Source organism: Lissotriton helveticus, chromosome 3_1, assembly GCF_964261635.1.
Source record: "Lissotriton helveticus chromosome 3_1, aLisHel1.1, whole genome shotgun sequence".
Taxonomy (NCBI): domain Eukaryota; kingdom Metazoa; phylum Chordata; class Amphibia; order Caudata; family Salamandridae; genus Lissotriton; species Lissotriton helveticus.
Window position 1 is genome coordinate 195,276,002 of NC_136061.1, and position 18,511 is coordinate 195,294,512.

Genomic DNA, 18,511 nt, shown 5'->3' on the forward strand with positions numbered 1-18,511 from the left:
TGCACTTTAAGTTATGAGTTGTGCACACTTACCTGTATCTACACTTACCACCGAGAGAGCTATGAAGGTTCGTTCAGCTACCACTCAGTCAAGTACAGAAGAGGTACTTGGCGCAGTTGCTCAGGATCTATTATAGGTCGGGCCCCGGGACATCAGGAGTAAAAGGCCTCAACAACTACAGTAGGGCCTAGTAGCCACTGCATGCCTCCTGGCCCTCTGACAGGGGTTCTGACACAGGCTAATAGATAACAGATGAGAAAGAAATAGAGGAGGTGTTAAAAGAGAAAAGGTTGGCGTGGCTAGGAGCTCTTTAATATTGGTTTGCGTTTTTGTATTGAAGCAGCTGTATTTGTCCTGAGAGTCTTCGTAAATTAGTGCTCATCTGCACCCCCACATATTCCACTTCCTATTTTGTGTAGTCCACTACACATACCATATTGTGGGTATTGCCCCTCAGCCTTTTTTTACTTCTAAGTGCAGGGATGCTGTTGCAGTAGTGTTGCTACCCTTGTCTTGTGCATAACCAGAATTTGATGCTGGGATCATTCCCACTGCTTTGGTTTACTCACTGGTAGTTCCATTTCACATGACCAGTTCATGCAAGTCCGAGAGTCCACCATATACTTTCAGTAGCTACTTTCTAGTACAGGCACGTAGCCAGAAATACATTTTTAGGGCTGCTATGATCAAACATTAAAGCTGTGTTCAATATGTGCTTTCTTTCCCAAATACTGGTTGTCCTAATAAATATTGACCTCCCCGTAATATCACAGTGAATGAATATCCGGATCAGACTATTGAAAGGTAGTGCATATATAGGATGCATAAATTTACTATTCCTAACTCCAAATCTACATACCTTGAAGATATGTATACAATGTAAGTACATGTATGTGGAGTAAGGCATAGAAAATGTATACTTACCTATTTATATTCTGGATATGACATTCTGGCCCCATTATTCTGTGCCTTTGATATTCTGGTGTAGACATTCTGGTGCACACCATGCGATTCTGTGTGAAGGAAAACATGGATTTTTGTAAGGTAGAAATTAAAGCATGCTCAATCAACTTTCCGCAATCCAACTTTAAATCCTATCAATTAGATGGGATTTAAAGTAGAAGGTTATAAACCCCGAATGGACACTTTGTGTCCAATGCAAAACGTATTACGTATTTGATTAATAAACGCTCCAGCTCACAGCCACACCCCTTACCTCAGGTGCTGGATGTCCAGCTTCCACACTCAAAATGTGTTTATTTGAGGATGTCCTACCTGAAAAATCTGAAAGGATAAACCATACCTCACATATATTTTGAAAACTTTATCTGCTTCATAAAGTGTAGAGTTTCCTAATTCCAACCTATTTCATGAGTGAAATTCTAATTTAACTCGCCCCTAATTTAAAATAACTTTATAGAAAACTTGGAGTACAGTCATCAAGACATTTTGAGAAATGAGTGACAAACTGTGTGTTTTAAATATGTTATGGCTCCATGAACGGGGAAACTAGATGCCCTGATTATGGTTTCCACAATATTTTGTCCAAGGGCATGAATTCTCATCATGTTGACCCTGGCAGGGTTATCTAGATACTAAACAATTTTTTTAAGATAAATATTCTGTCTATCTTGGATCGTTTCAGATTCGCGGTACTGCTGGTTGGGGTATTTGCAGCCCTCAGTAACGAAATATCTGGATCCTGCAAACAAAATATAGATCTCTGGAGCAGCATTTATCTCACCAGGCTATATTTCACAGCAGGCCAGTGTAGGCTGAATGAATGTCAATTAAATGTAAGTTGTACCTGACTTGTGATGACTGTACCCCAGAATGATAGGCTAATCAAAGCACTATGCCATATTGAAATATGAGGTTTCATGATTGGACATTGCTTCTGAATGACCATGTATATATTCTGAATAGTAAAGGTCATGAAAGTTGCTGGCTTAAGAACAACATGACTCAATGCACTGCACAGTTGTGCAATCTTTTCACACAGCAACTCCCTATTTGACATACGATATACAAACGTTTCCTCACCCTTCTGAGCCCATGTTTTTTGGCTTGTCGGACTCTGTGCACTTTACCACTGCTAACTAATGCTAACGCGATTTTGCTCTTTCCTTTAAACATGGTGGAATTGGCTTACACCCAGTTGGCACATTTAATGTATTTGTAAGTCCCTAGTAAAGTGGTACTTCATGTACATAGGGCCTGTATGTTACATGCTACTAGTGGGCCTGCTGAACTGATTATGCCACCCTTCTAAACATGTCTTAGGCCTGCCATTGACTGGACCTACATTTTGATCCCAGGACTACCTGAGTGACTCCAAGGACTAGTTGTCTGGCCTCCTGATCAGAGGCTCATGAACAGAAAATGCTCCAACCATCTTGAACCCAGCACCCAGACGCTACTTTTTGTGAGTCCTGCTCCGCAAAAGGTGCCACCCCAGTCCTGGACCATTAGACGTGGGACTGAAGGTGCTCTGTCAGCCCAGCTGTTGTCCTGTAAGTAGAACCAATGCAGTACGACACATCTCCTTCCAGCCACATCGGCACAACCGCAGCCCGACACATCCCAGACACCAGACTCCAAATCGCAGCGTGCAGTCTCCCCCGAACAGCTGCTGTGCAGCGCACCCTCAATGCAGGCCTTCGAGTTGCTCAGCAGCTACCTCAGAAACACTGCTGAGAGACGCATACCCAATGCGGGATCTCGCAATGCTCCGCAAACCAGTATATAAGGTACTTTGTTCAGCTGGCCTAACTGGGTCATTGCATCTGGCCCGTGTTCTATCGTGGTCAACTTGAACATCTGACTTTGTCATGATCCAGCACGACCAGATAACAACAGCTGCTCTGTGTGTTTTTAGGCATTTTTTAATCTAAGTCTTTAAAACTGCATATCTCTGGTACTACTGATTGCATTTTTGTGGTTTTGGTGTCAAATAATGTATTACAATTTACTTTTTTTTCTAAATTGGTGTCTGATTTTCCATGTGTTGCATTTTCACTGTATTACTTTTTTTTTAAACTTTATTTATTGGTTTCAATCACAGCCATATATACATGATTGGACGACATTTTCAAGGTTGTCAACAAGATAATCGAGCAGACATTAATTCTTATCGCACATTAAACATTCCCCCAAGACCCACTTGTCTATGCATTTCCATTTCAACAGCAGGTGACACACAGGGATAGATATTTATTCCAGTGTGACCACTTCCTATCCCATTTCTTGGGACATCCCCGAGCCTTAAAAACCTTAGTCTCTGCCAGCATGCATCTGCCCATTTCTTTTGCCCACATAGTAACGAGTGGTGGGCGCGCTCCTCCATCCTCTAGCCAGCTCTCGTTTCACCAGCGTGTATCCTAGTGTTTGTAAATTGCTGTTCCACTTCCGTGAGATCAGTCTCCTCCCATATATTCAACATTCCCAGTTGTGGCCTTAAAACTATGTCCTTCCCCAAAGCTGTTTGCATGTGATCTGAGGCTCCCTCCCAAAGGGCAAGTATCTTTGGGCAAGTCCACAGTTTGTGATAAAATGTGGCCTGCTGACCACACCCCTTTGTACAAAAGTCGTCAGGTTTTGCTCCTATTCTCGCCAATACCCTCCCTGTGATGTATGATTGGTGGAGTATCCTAAGCTGAATCAGCCTGAATCTCTGTGTGATGGCTGCTTCTCGAGGGGACATAAGCGCCGTTTTCCAGTCCTCGTCATCTATAGTACCCAAGTCATCTTGCCACCGCTCCCTGAGCTTCGGAAAGGTGTCTGGCAGGTTATTACTCAACTTCTTATAGGTTAGAGATATTGCCTTTGAACTGAGGGGCCTGTCTAATAAGCCGTCCTCCAGAGGTGACGACTCTGGAATGTCCTTGAGAGAAGGGAATGCTGCCTGAATCGCATGCCTAATCTCTAAATACCTATACATTTCTCTTTGTGCCAGATGGCATTGTTTCTGGAGGTCACCGAGTGTAAGTATTGCTCCCTTTTTAACCAGGTCCTTCACCGCCGAGACCCCAATGAGGTCCCATTTATCAAACCTGGGCTGAACCACAACGGAGTAGCCTGCGAGAGGACGCCTGTCCATCCCAGCCGGGAAGTAACTATATGCCATATTTTCCAATGTGTGTTGGGTAGGTCCGAAGAACCTCCCCCTATTTTTCCTATCAGTCGAGTACAGGGACCCCAGATATCCGGAGCGATCAGTTTGGTATCAATCAAGAGCATTTGCTGGGTCGTCCGGGGGATGATATATTCAGTGGTTGACGGTCACCAGTTGCGCCACCCAGTAGTAACGCTGTAGGTCAGGGAGTGCTATGCTCCCGTCGTACCAGCCTTTAGTCAATTTCTGCAGTGCGATCCTGGGGGCCCCTCCATCCCACAGCAGCGTTCGAATCTCACCTTCAACTGCTCTAAAATACGAGTCTGGGACTCTGTGTGGAGAATTATGTAGTATATAAAGAAAACGAGGGAGGGCCAGCATTTGAAAGAGTGCCGCCCTCCCACCAGCGTTAAAGGCAGGGACCTCCAATGCTTCACATCTGCTCATAACCTAGCCAAAGGAGGGGCCAGATTGGAGCTGTAGAAACAAGCTGGATCTGAAGAGACAAAGATCCCCAAATAACGAAACCCTTCCGCCGCCACCGCTATAGTACAGTCAGCCGGATGGCGGGGAAGCAGGCCGCTCAACGTAAACAGTATGGACTTGTGCCAATTGATCGCATATCCCGAATATTTACCAAAATTCATGAATATGTCTAGCACTGCTCTGATCGATTTGTATGGGGATGCTAAATATAACAGTATGTCGTCCGCATACAAAGATATTCAATCTTCTACGTCAATCGGCAAGCGTATCCCTCGCACCATCACGTCTCTACGTACCTAAGCCACAAGAGGCTCCAGCATAAGGGAGAATATCAGCGGGGAGAGCAGGCATCCTTGCCTAGTACCTCTCCGTAGCTCGAGCATCCGAAACGTATAACCATTAAGCACTGTATTCCTTTTCGAAGTACTCCTTAACGACTTTACACATTGCCTCTAAGTTAAGCCTGACTGCTTTGTGTCAAGCTCCCAAAGTATTAGGCCCATGTTAATTTGTGTTTTACTACTTGAGTAGGGTCTAACCGCCATCAAGCAGTAATCCAATTTCCAACAAAAAGCTTAAAGGGTTTTCGGGCTAATGCCCACTGAATTCTTGACCTTTCAGCTGTGACAGTGAACTAGTGTTGGTACCACTTTTCATATCAGCTTCTCACACAAAACACTGCAGTAGCATTATACCCCCTCTAGTACTCAACATCTACCTAACTCTCTTACCAAACTCAATTACATCATTCAACCCCACCCATTACAACTATGTAGAAGACACCAAAATCATTTTTTTAAATAAATGCTGTAGAAGACCTCTACAATATAACACTTGACTGCCTTCAGGCCATAAACACATTGATGATGCATAACCATCTAAAGCAAAATATTGCAAAGACAGATCTTATGATGCGCAAAAAATGCCAAAAATGGCAGCCTACTGCCAAAATGAGATCCCTCCAATAATATCAACAAAAGTCAGAAACCTGGAGGTGACCATGGATTCAGACCTATATTTTATACCACATCTTAATAAAGTAAAACAGAGTGTCATCTACACAATTGAAAACACTAGGGGCCAGATGTAGGTCGGTCGGTAACGGCCGAAAATCGGTATTTTCGGCCGTTACCGACCGGAAAATCAGAATTGGTATGTAGGGCCCAGAATTTTACAGATTCGGTAAATTTACCGATCGGTAAATTTACCGAATCTGTAAAATACCGAATCGGTATTTATACCGACTCGGTATTTTTGATATGTAGGTGGGACTCTTCTGAGTCCCACAACCCTTACCGATTCTGTATTTTACCATCAAATATATTTGATGGTAAAATACCGATTCAGGTGTGCATGCACATGTGTGCATGCACACCTGTGCCATATGACAGGCAGACCTGCCCTTAGGGCAAGTATGCCTGCCACATGGCCCCCGAATCTTTTTTGGGGGTGCTAGAGGGTGTCAAAGTGACACCCCCTGCACCCTTGTCAAAATCTGTATTTACCGATTCGGTAAATACCGACCGGTAATGCCCCATTCATTCCTATGGGCTTCAAAGCCCATAGGAATGAATGGGCCATTACCGGTCGGTATTTACCGAATCGGTAAATACAGATATTTACCGATTCGGTAGAAGGAACATCTGGATGTTCCTACATCTCAACCCCTTAGATTTACCGATTTTTAATTACCGAATCGGTATGATTCGGTAATTAAAAATCGGTAAATCTATTTTACCTACATCGGGCCCCTGGTTGCATCCTCGCATACCTTGAATAATCTGCAAGCTTGACTATGCCAACACCCTTTAACTTGGCGCACCTGCATTTATCATTCACAAAATACAACTGCTGCTGCAAGACTTCTCTGTTTTCACCCAAGAGAACACAACACCAGTCTTGCAATCGATCCACAGTCTATCTATAGCCAGAAGAGCAACGTTCAAGTCCCTTTGCATTGTTCACAGAGCCTGTAGAAAAGGACTGCTATGCTTACAAGCTAAATTTAAGCAATACAGACAAATCAAGACAATGCGCTGCAGGCTTGCACCACTTATCATTACACCACTCTACACAGCTTTCTCAATACAAGCCGCCAAGCTCTAGAATTCACTACCAGCCAGTAGTCACAGCATCCAGAACCATATAAACTTCAGAAGACAGTTGAAAACATGGCTATTTCCAAGACAACTAAAGCAACACACACACAAGGCAACAGGGCCTGGTGAGACTGTCGCACCCTCAAGCTTAATCTTTAGCTTACAGTCCACAGATTGAAAACAACCCAACCAGCAAAAAACTTTCGTAGGCTGATAAGTTAAGGAGGGCTGACTTATGCTTTGCTAGGGTAATATGTAGTTATGTGAGTTCATACATAATATTTCTGGCCCACACAAATACTAATACCATAGTACTCAGCTGTCAGCAGCCATCTGTAACTTACACCTCTTACATTCACATAAGACATATCTGCAACAAAGATTGTCCATCACCAGTACTGTGCAGCCAATTAAGCAGCCATCACCAAATGAACAGGCACTGAGTAACTGAAGAGCTCTGTCCACACTGCTAGTCAATCGGAGGGCTTTAATCTAGTCGACCATGGCCGCTACTTTACATCTCACAATGACATCCAGATATAAGAAGATAGTAACAATGCACATCCCAGCAGATCTCTCCACATCTCTCACCCTCTAGCAATGCCACCTCTGCCTCAGGCCTTTACCTCATATTTCTGATTGGACAACCCAGTGCAGTAACCAGCAAAGCAGGCTATATCACATGAAATACCAAAAAGGCACCTGCAGCGGGGCGTGGCTAGCAGTCGAACATGGTGGCTGCATAGAGAAAGAGCTCCGTGAGTGAGGCGGCCTACTCCGACGATCCGCACACTAATCCGTCACAATAAATCCTCTGTAAGCAGTCCCTGCGGTCCGGGGTCTGACAGCACCGACTGGTGAAATTCCGGTGCGAATCCAACACCGGTAACCGGGAGAAGTGATCGAGACCTGGCAATGGCCCACACACAGGCGGGCAGCACCGACCTAAGGTACCTCCTTTAGCCCGGGCGGAAGTGAGACCCAGACGGGCACGAAGAACCGGGAGCCCCCCCTGACGTCTCTGAACTCAGAAAATGCCGGAGACTCAAAACCCGGCACACAGTACATTAAAGGGCACGAGCGCCGAGTAATTGAGCAGCAGTGCAGTGTGGCAGTTCTGCCGATCAGCCGAGCCGAAATGCCTGAAAACCCGGTGAGGAGACGGGACCTGCCGCCGTGGACAAAGGGAGGACGCGGCTGCCGCTGCTTGAAATGGGCTGACTCGAGTCGCAGCGAGAATAGCATAGCCGCGGACGGCGGAGGGAGGGAGTGCGCTGCCGGATGCCGGTGCTGCACAGACATCAAGCCCTCCTCGAGACTGCTCCTCTCTGCAGCCTCTGCCCGGGACACGATCAAGACCCAGAGCACTCGGGAGGCGCCCACATATCACAGCTAACGTACCCGACGCCATAACCACTAAGGTCGGAGGTGACGCACTGCACACGGCCCCGTCGGTGGTTGCAATGCTGACCTCAGTTTTCCCCCACACACCATCAACAGACTACCCAAAGACGAGTGCCACCACTCTACAATCTGAGGCCGCACCGACGCACAGCAGAAAGTGCAGAATTCTGGAGGGGAAAGGAGGGCGCGATCAGACAGTGGCACCGGCCGGACTGGGCTTGCTCCTTGCCACCAGTACACGGAGGGAGTGCACGGTGCCCGAGAGGGTACCAGGTTGGTGATGCGAATTAGTGGAGCACAGCAGCGAAGACTCATAGATAGCATCGGTACGGCAAGCACAGGCGGGATAACACGATTTAGACACTAGGGCCCATTGTGTGACGCAGCCTTTCTTGGTAGGGTTATGACTTTTGGACATGGTGTAGTCGGGGTCCGTGGTGACTGAAGGAGCGCTCCTCCTGACTACAGTCACACCACTAATTGCTGCGGCGTCACGACGTGACCATCCCCAGGGGCCCTGAAAAAAAAAAATAGTAACAGCCCAGGGTACGGATCAGTAACAACGCCTAATTGAAAGGTGCCCATACGCTGAGAGTGTCAATAAGCACCGGACTAGAACCGCCACACGCAGACACGGCTGACTAACGACAGAGTACTGGGACCAGTGATCACTTTATTAGGGGTTTGTCCGGTTACAGGAGACCGGAAAAGTGGTCGAAATGGCAGGCAGAGGGCTGAAAATTAATGTGACCCAGGCAAGACTTGATAAATATGCCTATGATAAGAACGCTCCGCTACAGCCGGAAGGACGCACATCCACAGGGAAAAATACAGATGGGGATGGGGCCAAAAAAGTAACGCTGGAGGACATAATGAAAGCACTGTCGAATGTACAGACTACAGTGGGGACAATCTCCACAGATGCTACTCTACTGAGAGCAGACTTTCATAAAATGACGGAACGGATTAAAGAAGTGGAGGTGGTCACGAAATCCCTGGTGGAGGACACCTCTGAACTACAATCAGCAGTGGAACGAATGGAGGCCGTGAATAAACAATTTAAAGAGAAGCTGGATGACCAAGAAGGGCGCTCAAGAAGAAATAATGTACGAATTCTGGGAATTCCGGAGACAGAGGGCAAGCGAGCGATGGATTTGTATGTTGAGGAACTAATCAAGACCAGGATGCAACCCAAGGGTTTGTCGCACTTTTTTTCAGTGGAAAGAGAGCACAGAGTTCCCAGAGGCACACCAAAACCGGGAGCAGCGCCAAGACCGGTGCTGGCCAGATTATTCAAGTTCAGAGATAGGGACGCAATCCTCCAAGCTGCGAGAATTTCACCACCAATCAGGATACACAACTCCACAATTGCTTTCTTTCCAGATTACACGGCGGAAGTGTCCCGTCGCAGAAAAACTTTCCTGGAAGTTAAAAAAGCACTGAGAGCGAGGGAATTGCCGTACTCAATGTTGTTCCCGGCGAGACTAAGAGTTGTAGCTGATAACAAGACTTGGTTTTTTGATACACCGAAGGCGGCACAAGAATGGTTGGAGGGGTGGAGACAAGTGGGGGCGCCCCGCCGTCCGGACAGAATGCATCGAAGCCAGCAGGAAAAGAATCGCACCGGATCGCAGACGTCGGAGTGTGGAAGTCCGAACCGCTCACCAGAAACTGGGTCTGTAGAAGGCGAACATAGACCGGAATCCTAAGTACCCGGTTCCCGCAGGAGTAACAGTTATTGTCTATTACTATGGTCGGGCTGTCATTGGACACTGGACTGGGAGACGCTGAGGAGGGCTGGAGGGGCCGCTACCTCCATAGGACCTTTTACCCCAGCAAGCAAGTACAATGGTTCGGGGACGGGACAAGCACTCTGCTAAGTTGGGGGGGCGGGCGGTTTCAGGCCCGTTAAGCAGGGAGGCAGGGAGGAGGGGGGGAGGGAGGTTCAGTTATTGTTATTGTTTTATGGGTTACACAAATTGAGGCAAGCTACAAGACAATATACACGAGCTACGCGCAACTGGAAGACAGAGGTACCATACTGATTACAGGGATACAGCTGTGTTTGTTTAGACAATTTTATTATGGTACACAACTCACAGCCTGAGGCTTCCGAGGGGAGGACACAACAGACCACGGTCACACCCCTACGGATCCTAACTTGGAATGTAAGAGGGTTGGGGGATACAATCAAGAGGGGACTGGTGCTGCAGGCCATCAAAAGGCAGAGCCCAGCGCTGGTCTTATTGCAGGAAACACATCTCACGGGGAGGGCGTACCAAGCGATGGACAGAAGAGGTTACAAAATGGCGGCACACTCTGAATTTACGTCAGGATCAAGGGGGGCAGGCATCCTGGTGAAGAAGACCTCCCCGTTCATTCTCCTACAGAATCGGGTGGATGACCAGGGACGTTTTGCAGCGATTCACAGACAATGGGAGGGCAGGCTTCTAAATATAGTATCGGTTTATATCCCTCCGGCGCTTCAGTCGGTAGCCCTACCAGACCTGGGAGAATTTCTTCTGAATCTCCCAGCGGGAGACATCATCATAGGGGGTGATTTCAATACGGTGATAGACCCAACAAAAGGCAGATTCCCTGCTCGACCCCACACACCGGGCCCCTCCAGCTTCCAGGGCTTTTTAGAGGCGATGGGACTGATGGATGTTTGGAGGCACATGCACCCCACCACGAGTCAATACACTTACCATTCAACAGTACACAATAGTTTGTCGCGAATAGATCATTTCCTGATATTGGGTAATGGTCTACAAAATGTTGAAACCATAGACATATTGCCCAGGGGAATATCGGACCACTCCCCGATAGTGTTACATATCTCATGTCAGGAGCACACTCGAAGGAGAATTTACCCCATCCACGCTAGTTAGCTCAAGATCCCCATAGTCAAAAGAGAACTCAAGAAAGCGACTAAACACTACTTTGCCGAAAATATAGAATCGGTGGCTTCTCCATCAATTTTGTGGGAAGCTTACAAGACGGTCCTTCGGGGCAGGCGATAGCCTCTATTGCCGGATATAAAAAATCACGACAGCGAGAACTCTCAGAGTTAGAGTTAGCACTACATGCAGCGAACTTGACTCATATGGCAGATCCCACACCGGACTCTACACACACTCTGCAGTTATGCCAACAGCAATATAAGGAACATCTAAAACAACAGACAATTAACAATGTCGCGGCAACAGCACATAGAATATACGATGTGGGCGACAAGGCAGGGAAAATGCTGACTTGGCTGGACAAGAAAGGTGGTAGCACCAAAGGAATACAGCAGTTGTACACGAGGGAGGGAACACTCCAGACACGTCCCGAGGAGATAGTGCACACTCTAGCAGAATACTTTAAAACAGTTTACACCCCAGATAGATAGGTTACGGAAGAAACGGCTCGGGACTCCCTTAACCACATCACAACCCGGACACTTCCACCAGAAGCAGTCCAAGAGTTGGAAACAGACCTGTCGGTCGATGAAGTTCAACTGGCCATACATGCGGTACAATCCGGAAAAGCTCTAGGCCCTAACGGGATCCCAATAGAATGGTACAAACTCATGTCTGATACACTGAGTGCACTACTACTGGCAATGTACACAGAGAGTCTCTCGAATACCGAACTTCCGTTGGACCAGCGGACCGCGACAATAGTGGCGATTCCGAAACCCGGAAAGCCACCGGTGGACTGCTCATCTTACCGCCCGATTTCTCTTCTAAACACAGAAGTGAAAATCCTGGCAAAGCATCTGGCAAGTAGGTTGATGACCCATCTCCCGCAGTTGATCTACCCGGACCAATCGGGCTTCCTACCAAACAGGAACACTGCTCTCAATCTCAGGTGGGTCCATGGAATCCTGGCACGGGCCTCGTCACTAACAGAGCCAGCAGTGATTCTATCCTTAAATGCGAAAATGGCATTCAACATGGTGGGATGGGGATATCTTTTCGCAGCCCTATCCCATATGGGATTTGGCCCTAAATTTATAGCTTGGATACGTCTCCTGTATGCTACCCCGATTGCTCAGGTTACAGTGAACGGACATATCTCGCACACATTCCAGCTGGCAAGAGGGACCCAACAGGGATGTCCCCTTTCACCCTTACTGTTTGCACTAGTCTTAGAATCGCTGGCGACACTGATTAGAACAACCCCTTTGCTGAAAGGAATTAGCTGGAAGGAGGGGTGAGAAGATCGTCTCTCACTCTATGCGGACGATATGTTGGTGTACCTGACAGACCCGGATCAAAGCATACCGGCGCTCCTTGCACTTTGTGACACCCACAGGAAAATATCGGGCTACACTTTAAACTGGTCGAAATCTGTACTATACATACTGAAGGGACCAGGGCCCTCGCTTGAAGCAGACTGCCCACCTGTATTAGCCACAGACTCCTTTAAATACCTAGGCATCTACATCACTAGAAATCCGACAGAGTTCTTTGACAAGAATCTGAAGCCACCCCTGGAACGCCTGCGAAGCGATGTAAAACACTGGGCATCCCTACCCTTGACGCTCCTGGGCAGAGCGGCACTGTATAAAATTATGGCTCTCCCGAGATTTATACATGCACTGGATAACACCCCATACTTGGTGTCGGCGAGATATTTCTAGCAGGTATCGGCACTGGTGTCCAATCTACTGTGGGAAAATCGACCAGCACGCATTGCGCAAGTCAAACTGAACAAAAGCTGGTACGAGGGGGGGGATTGCACTACCGAACCTACAGATGTACTACTGGGCAGCGCAACTTAAAACTATTAATCAATGGATACATGCACCTCAGGATGACCCGGCCTATAGGGCAGACAGAGCACAGTTGGGCGCGGACAGCTTACTGGCGGCACTTTATAACAGAGACCAAGCAGCAAAACTAATAGGACCCACAAACCACACGGCCACAATATGGCACGCAGCGCAGGCGAAACTGGGTTGGAAAGGTAAAATCACAAAGCTCACCCCACTCTGGGATACCAAAGCACAGGGGCAGCTGAGACATAGTGAAGGATTTACACAATGGGATACCATCGGCATATCCACGGTGGGGGACCTGTGGGACAAGGGGACAGTGATTCCATTCACACAACTTCAACACCAGTATGCCCTAGGACCGAATGAAACCTATAGGTATGTGCAAATCAGGCATGCGCTATTGCAAGCGATACCAGCAGACACCGAGGTCCCGGAGGCCTCTCCACTAGAGGACCGACTACTCACTGATTATATGCAGAGTAGTGCTACATCACTTACTTATAAGAAGCTGACCAATAATCTGCCTGACCCTACACTAAAACTGCGAGAGAAATGGGGGAAGGAACTGGGTGACTTAGATAAGGCGGAATGGAATGAAGCACTGGCGTCCCCGCGGGAGGTGGGAATCTCGGCTAAATTTCGACTGGTGCAGCTCAAAATCCTGCATAGGGTATACTAAACTAGAACCACTCTACATAAGCTACAGCGGGCCCAACATCCCTACTGTCTTCGGGGATGTGGAGAGGAAGGAACGCTGTTCCACACCCTCTGGGAGTGCCCACTCATCTCTGAATACTGGCGACAGGTGATGCGCACTATCTCACAGACACTAGAGATTTCTTTAATTCCGGAACCGCGCAAATCTATCTTGAATGTATGGGAACCAAACGATCTTTCCAGACATGGTCAAACATGGGGCACATTCGGCATAATGGTGGCAAAGAGAGATATAGCACAGAAGTGGGACGCAACAGATCTACCCACCTTAACACAATGGTGTAAGCATATGGACATGATAATGGTTACAGAGCGTACGGTGTATACGACCAGGAATAGCCCACTTAAACGGAATAAGATCTGGACCCCTTGGAATGTCTTTAGGGGGGAAATTTGCGACCCGCTGCCAGAGGAGGATACTGCCAGCTCGGATGAAGAAGGAGAAGGGGAATAGGTTGGGAAACTAGGAAACACTATTATAGACTATATGCATAGGGATAAATCGCACACACACTGTGTTTGAACTGAACGAAGAGCGACTGTATGTCTGAATCATTTTTGAAATACTGTAGCAATGATTGCCAAAGTGTATGTCTGTTTAACTGGAAATAAATAAAATGTTTTTAAAAAAAAGGCACCTGCAGAGCTGCTAGCATACTGAAAAACCATAAACTGCGCATCTATGTCCCCCACAGCTCATCATCCACCACACTGCTAAGCGGTGCATCTCGTAACACGATTATCATACATCAATGGTCATCACGCACAACATGGAAACACTTCCCAAACAGGATCACAAAACAAAGACAACACCATTCCAACTACACACCACCATAGCTTGCTTTCCTGGCTCCTTCTTAAGGCGACAGCACAGAGGTGCAGGGAGCGACCGCTGAGCCTGTAACCAGGCGAGGTCGCCCCCACACACCCCTGCTACTGCCTCCATCAGCTGTGCCCTTTGCTGCCTTCATTTTGCTGACTTCGTTTTTTCTTCGTTCTTTTACTTTAATAGCGTTTTTCCCACAGGGCGACCCAGCCGCCGTTGAGCCGCCCTCTGCCCTCCTTTCCCACCGCTGACTCCCTGTGGCCCCGCCCCCCTCCTGCCCATTCGCCACCCTGCTCCCGCCACCCAGCTGCTCCTCCTTCCCGGCTCCTTCTTATGTCGCCCCCACGTACGCGCAGCAGGCGCGCCGATTGTGCGCCGAGGGCGCGCCAAAGGCAAGCCCGTCTGCGCCCGTCCGCGCCTGGCCCGCTCCCAGCGCCAGGGCCCCTGGCCCCCGCCGATGCAAGACGACCCGACTGACATACGACGCCGCCGCCCTCAACGCACTCAATGCCGGCCGGAATCCCGCTGTTGGGGTTCAAGGGGGCCTGGTTCCTTCTGTCTAGTTCCCCGTTAGCGTTTTTTTCTTAAAAGTGCCAAGTGCATATGCGAATTTATGGACGCTCCCTAGGGCTCGCTTTAAAAGGGGGCTGCCAACAGGAAACAGGTGCTTGGTTTCTTTATTGAAGTATATAGAGCGGTCCCAGACCAACAAACACAATAGACACTTAATTTTCACACACTTAAATAAGATCTGAATCAAAAGTAATGCAGGTTGACAGTGTTTTTATTTTCACTGAACCCAGGAGAACCATATAATGGTTGTACATTCGCTTGTAGTAAACACAAAATTGAAGTGCGCCCACACACGGGGGGGGGGGAGGAGTGCAAAGTGAGGAAGGGGGTTGTTTCAATTAGTTAACATCACTAGTCTAACAAATCCATACGTACAAATACATAAGTGAAGCCATCATTAACATTGATCCCTGAATGAAAGATCAAGACAGACACATGTTAAATAAAGCATTCTACATAAGAAGCGAGACTCCTGTAGTGATTTATAATATCAATCTTGGGGTGAGGAGTTCGTATAGGTAGAAGATGGTCAACGTTTCGACCCAGAGGTGTAGGTCGTTGGATCCTTACTCGAGGGTCTTCATCAGGACGTGGGGGGGGGGTGGTGAAGGAGGAAGTGGGGCCGGGTCCTAAGTGTAATGTGAAAAGATACGTATTAATTTAAACGGTCTCAAAAGAGTCCCGACATACATGGATTAAAAAGCCCGCAGGCCAGTCACATTGGATTGCAAACCATGTGTTAGAGGAGTCAGGAAAGATTAAAAAGGAGGGTAGGTAAACTGAGGGCGGGACAACGAGAATACCTGGCAGCGCAGGTAGACAAGGCCGCAAGCCTGCTGGGCGTGTTGCGTCTCCAGGCAGGGCCCAATCCAGATTAATGATTTGAAGTATCTGAAAAAACATGTGAGACCAAATCGGTACAGTGACACCAAGCACCAATGGTAACCTGTGTTCAAGCAAGTAGGGGCAGAAACGACAAGGGCCTACCTTGTAATAAAAGGGTCAACCGTTCTTGGTAGCCCAGCGGGTGGGGTCCCTCAAATACGTTTTGGCAATTCCCAGGCTCACGTCTGAAAAAACGAGTGGGTATCAGGTATCAAAAAACATGAAGAATTGGCACGCATTGTCAGAGAGGTGAGACCGCGGGAGCAAGAACTCACCCAAGGGAGATGATCTCCGGGAGGAGCCGACTCGGCGTTTCTCCTTGTAAGTGACAGGGGCCTCCGTCGTCTGAGCGTCAAAAGTGCTTCAGACCGCCATCTGAAAAAACGAAGGAATGAGGAAAACGGATTGGCTCTACAAAGAGCAGTTTAAACAAACGCGGCTGCTTACAGGGAACTCACCCGTGTTCGGTAAGAGCGGAGCCAGCGTCAGCGCGTGTCAGCCTGGAACCAGGAAGGGTTGCCATGGCTACGCGGATCGATTATATAAACTGCTGAAGACAGACTAAGACGTGTTGCTAAGTGACCAGGTAGCGTCCAAGGAAAGACTGATACACGGAAGTTGTTACAGATAGTAGACGAAGTTAATATGATATATTAATATAGGTGCAGTCTGCAGGAATTGACACTCACGAATAAGCCCCAAATAGGCATAAGTTAGTGGTGAGCTGGATACCACAAAAAACAAAACGTTGCGCGAAACTACCCAACAAGGCGTTCAGGCGCACAGTGTCTCAAACGGGATAAATCAACTGATCAATTACACATAAACATTCTCCTAAAAATTGTGAGAAAAATTATAAGAAGAAGTTATGGGGGAAGGCCGCATTCAAGGGAAGTCATATGTGTTGATAAACCAAAATACGCGCGGACCAACCCTACATGGTAGTCAAGGCGCATATGAGTCAAGGATTTTTTACAAGAAAAATATATTAAAAGAAGAGTCCACATAACACCTTTATATCTCTAAAAATGGTCATTGGTATGAGGCACATGTGCTCAATGGTCACGGACCAACCATGCAAGGTAGTCTAGCAACCAAGGAGTCCAACAGGTCACGCTGGCAGGGATACATCTAAATTACCCAATGTGGCCCATTACAAGCATTACATAGGACGCCAAGGCGTGGACCTACCGAACACGGTAGTCAAACGCCTGGATTCAGTGGAGAAACACTCAGATTGGATTTAAGAGACAGCTGAGTCAGATGAACAGATTGATAGTTTGTCTAGGTAAAAGGGGGGACCTAATTCACAGCGTAGCCATTTGTGCGAAACTGCTTTCTGATTCATTCAGACCCATGGACACTGAATCAAAGAGACGAATCCATTTAATTTCCCTTACATTAAGGACGGGTTCGATGCTACCACCCCTAGGGCCGAGTTGGACCTGTTCCAGAATGGTCCATTTCAGACTTTCAGGAGGGTGGTTATGTGTGTTACAGTGATCGACCAAAGGGGCTCCCACCACCTTACATCTCACGCGGCTGCAGTGCTGCAGGAAACGTACCTTCGCACGTTGCTGTGTCTGACCCACATATATCTGGTCACAGGGGCATATAATGCAATACACCACATTGGTGGAGTTACAATTGGTGTGTGACTTGAGGGCAACTTGATGTTGTTTGTAGATGAATATCTTAGTCTGGATGGTCGACGGACAGGCTTTGCAGGATCCACAACGATAGTGTCCCACAATAGGAGGAAGGTTCCACATGGTTGTAATAGATGGTTCAGGTGGGCTCGATAACAAGGAGCGCACCACATGGTCTCTGATGTTCCTTGCCTTTTTGAATGCGTGGAGGGGAGGGCACTTCATATTAAGGTCCTCAGATATCAGATTCCAATACTTATTGATGGTATGTTTTATCCTGTTACTTTTGGTGGAAAAAGTTGTAACACAGATCAAGCGGTCCTCATTCTTGTTGTGTTTGACTCCTGGTTCTAGTAAGGTCTCTCTGGGGTTGAACCATGCCCTCTTCATGGCTTTCTTTGCCAAACGTCTGGGGTATCCACGTTCAAGTAGTCTGCCCATTAGGATTGAGGATTGATCCATATAGTCCTCCTTCCTGCTGCAGTTTCGGCGAATACGCAAAAACTGGCCAAAGGGGAGGTTGTCACGGAGGCCCCTAGGATGGTGACTGGAGTACAGAAGGAGCGAATTCCTCTCCGTGGGTTTCCTGAAAAGGTTGGTTTGGAGGATCTCATTCTCCACAAAGATCGTTAGATCCAGGAAATCGATGGATTTTTTATCAAATTTGATCGTGAACTTGATATCTGGTGATCTATCATTGAGCCAGTTGAAGAAGTGGGTGATATCATCCTCAGTGCCTGACCAGATGCAGATGACGTCATCTATGTATCTCATCCAAAGTTGTATTTGGGATCTGAATGGATTGGCATTGGTGAGTACAAAAGTATCTTCATACATGGACATGAAGATTATGGCCAGATCGGGAGCAAAGGCTGCCCCCATCGCCACGCCCTTGGTCTGGAGATAAAAGCAATTGCGGAAAATGAAGAAGTTCCTCATCATAGCAATCTTAAGCAATAAGATGATAAATGTAGTTGGTACTTGAACGGG

The 18,511-nt window shown here is 47.5% G+C and overlaps 1 long non-coding RNA gene across 1 annotated transcript in view; it reads right to left on the reverse strand.

Moving 5' to 3' along the window:
* Positions 1-927: 927 nt before the first annotated feature.
* The window catches only part of LOC144824476 (uncharacterized), a 311,586-nt gene continuing 294,002 nt past the window's right edge, over positions 928-18,511 (reverse strand). Inside the window, exon 3 of the long non-coding RNA XR_013608967.1 lies at positions 928-1,013. This is a non-coding gene — a long non-coding RNA (uncharacterized LOC144824476). The remainder of the gene's footprint in view (positions 1,014-18,511) is intronic.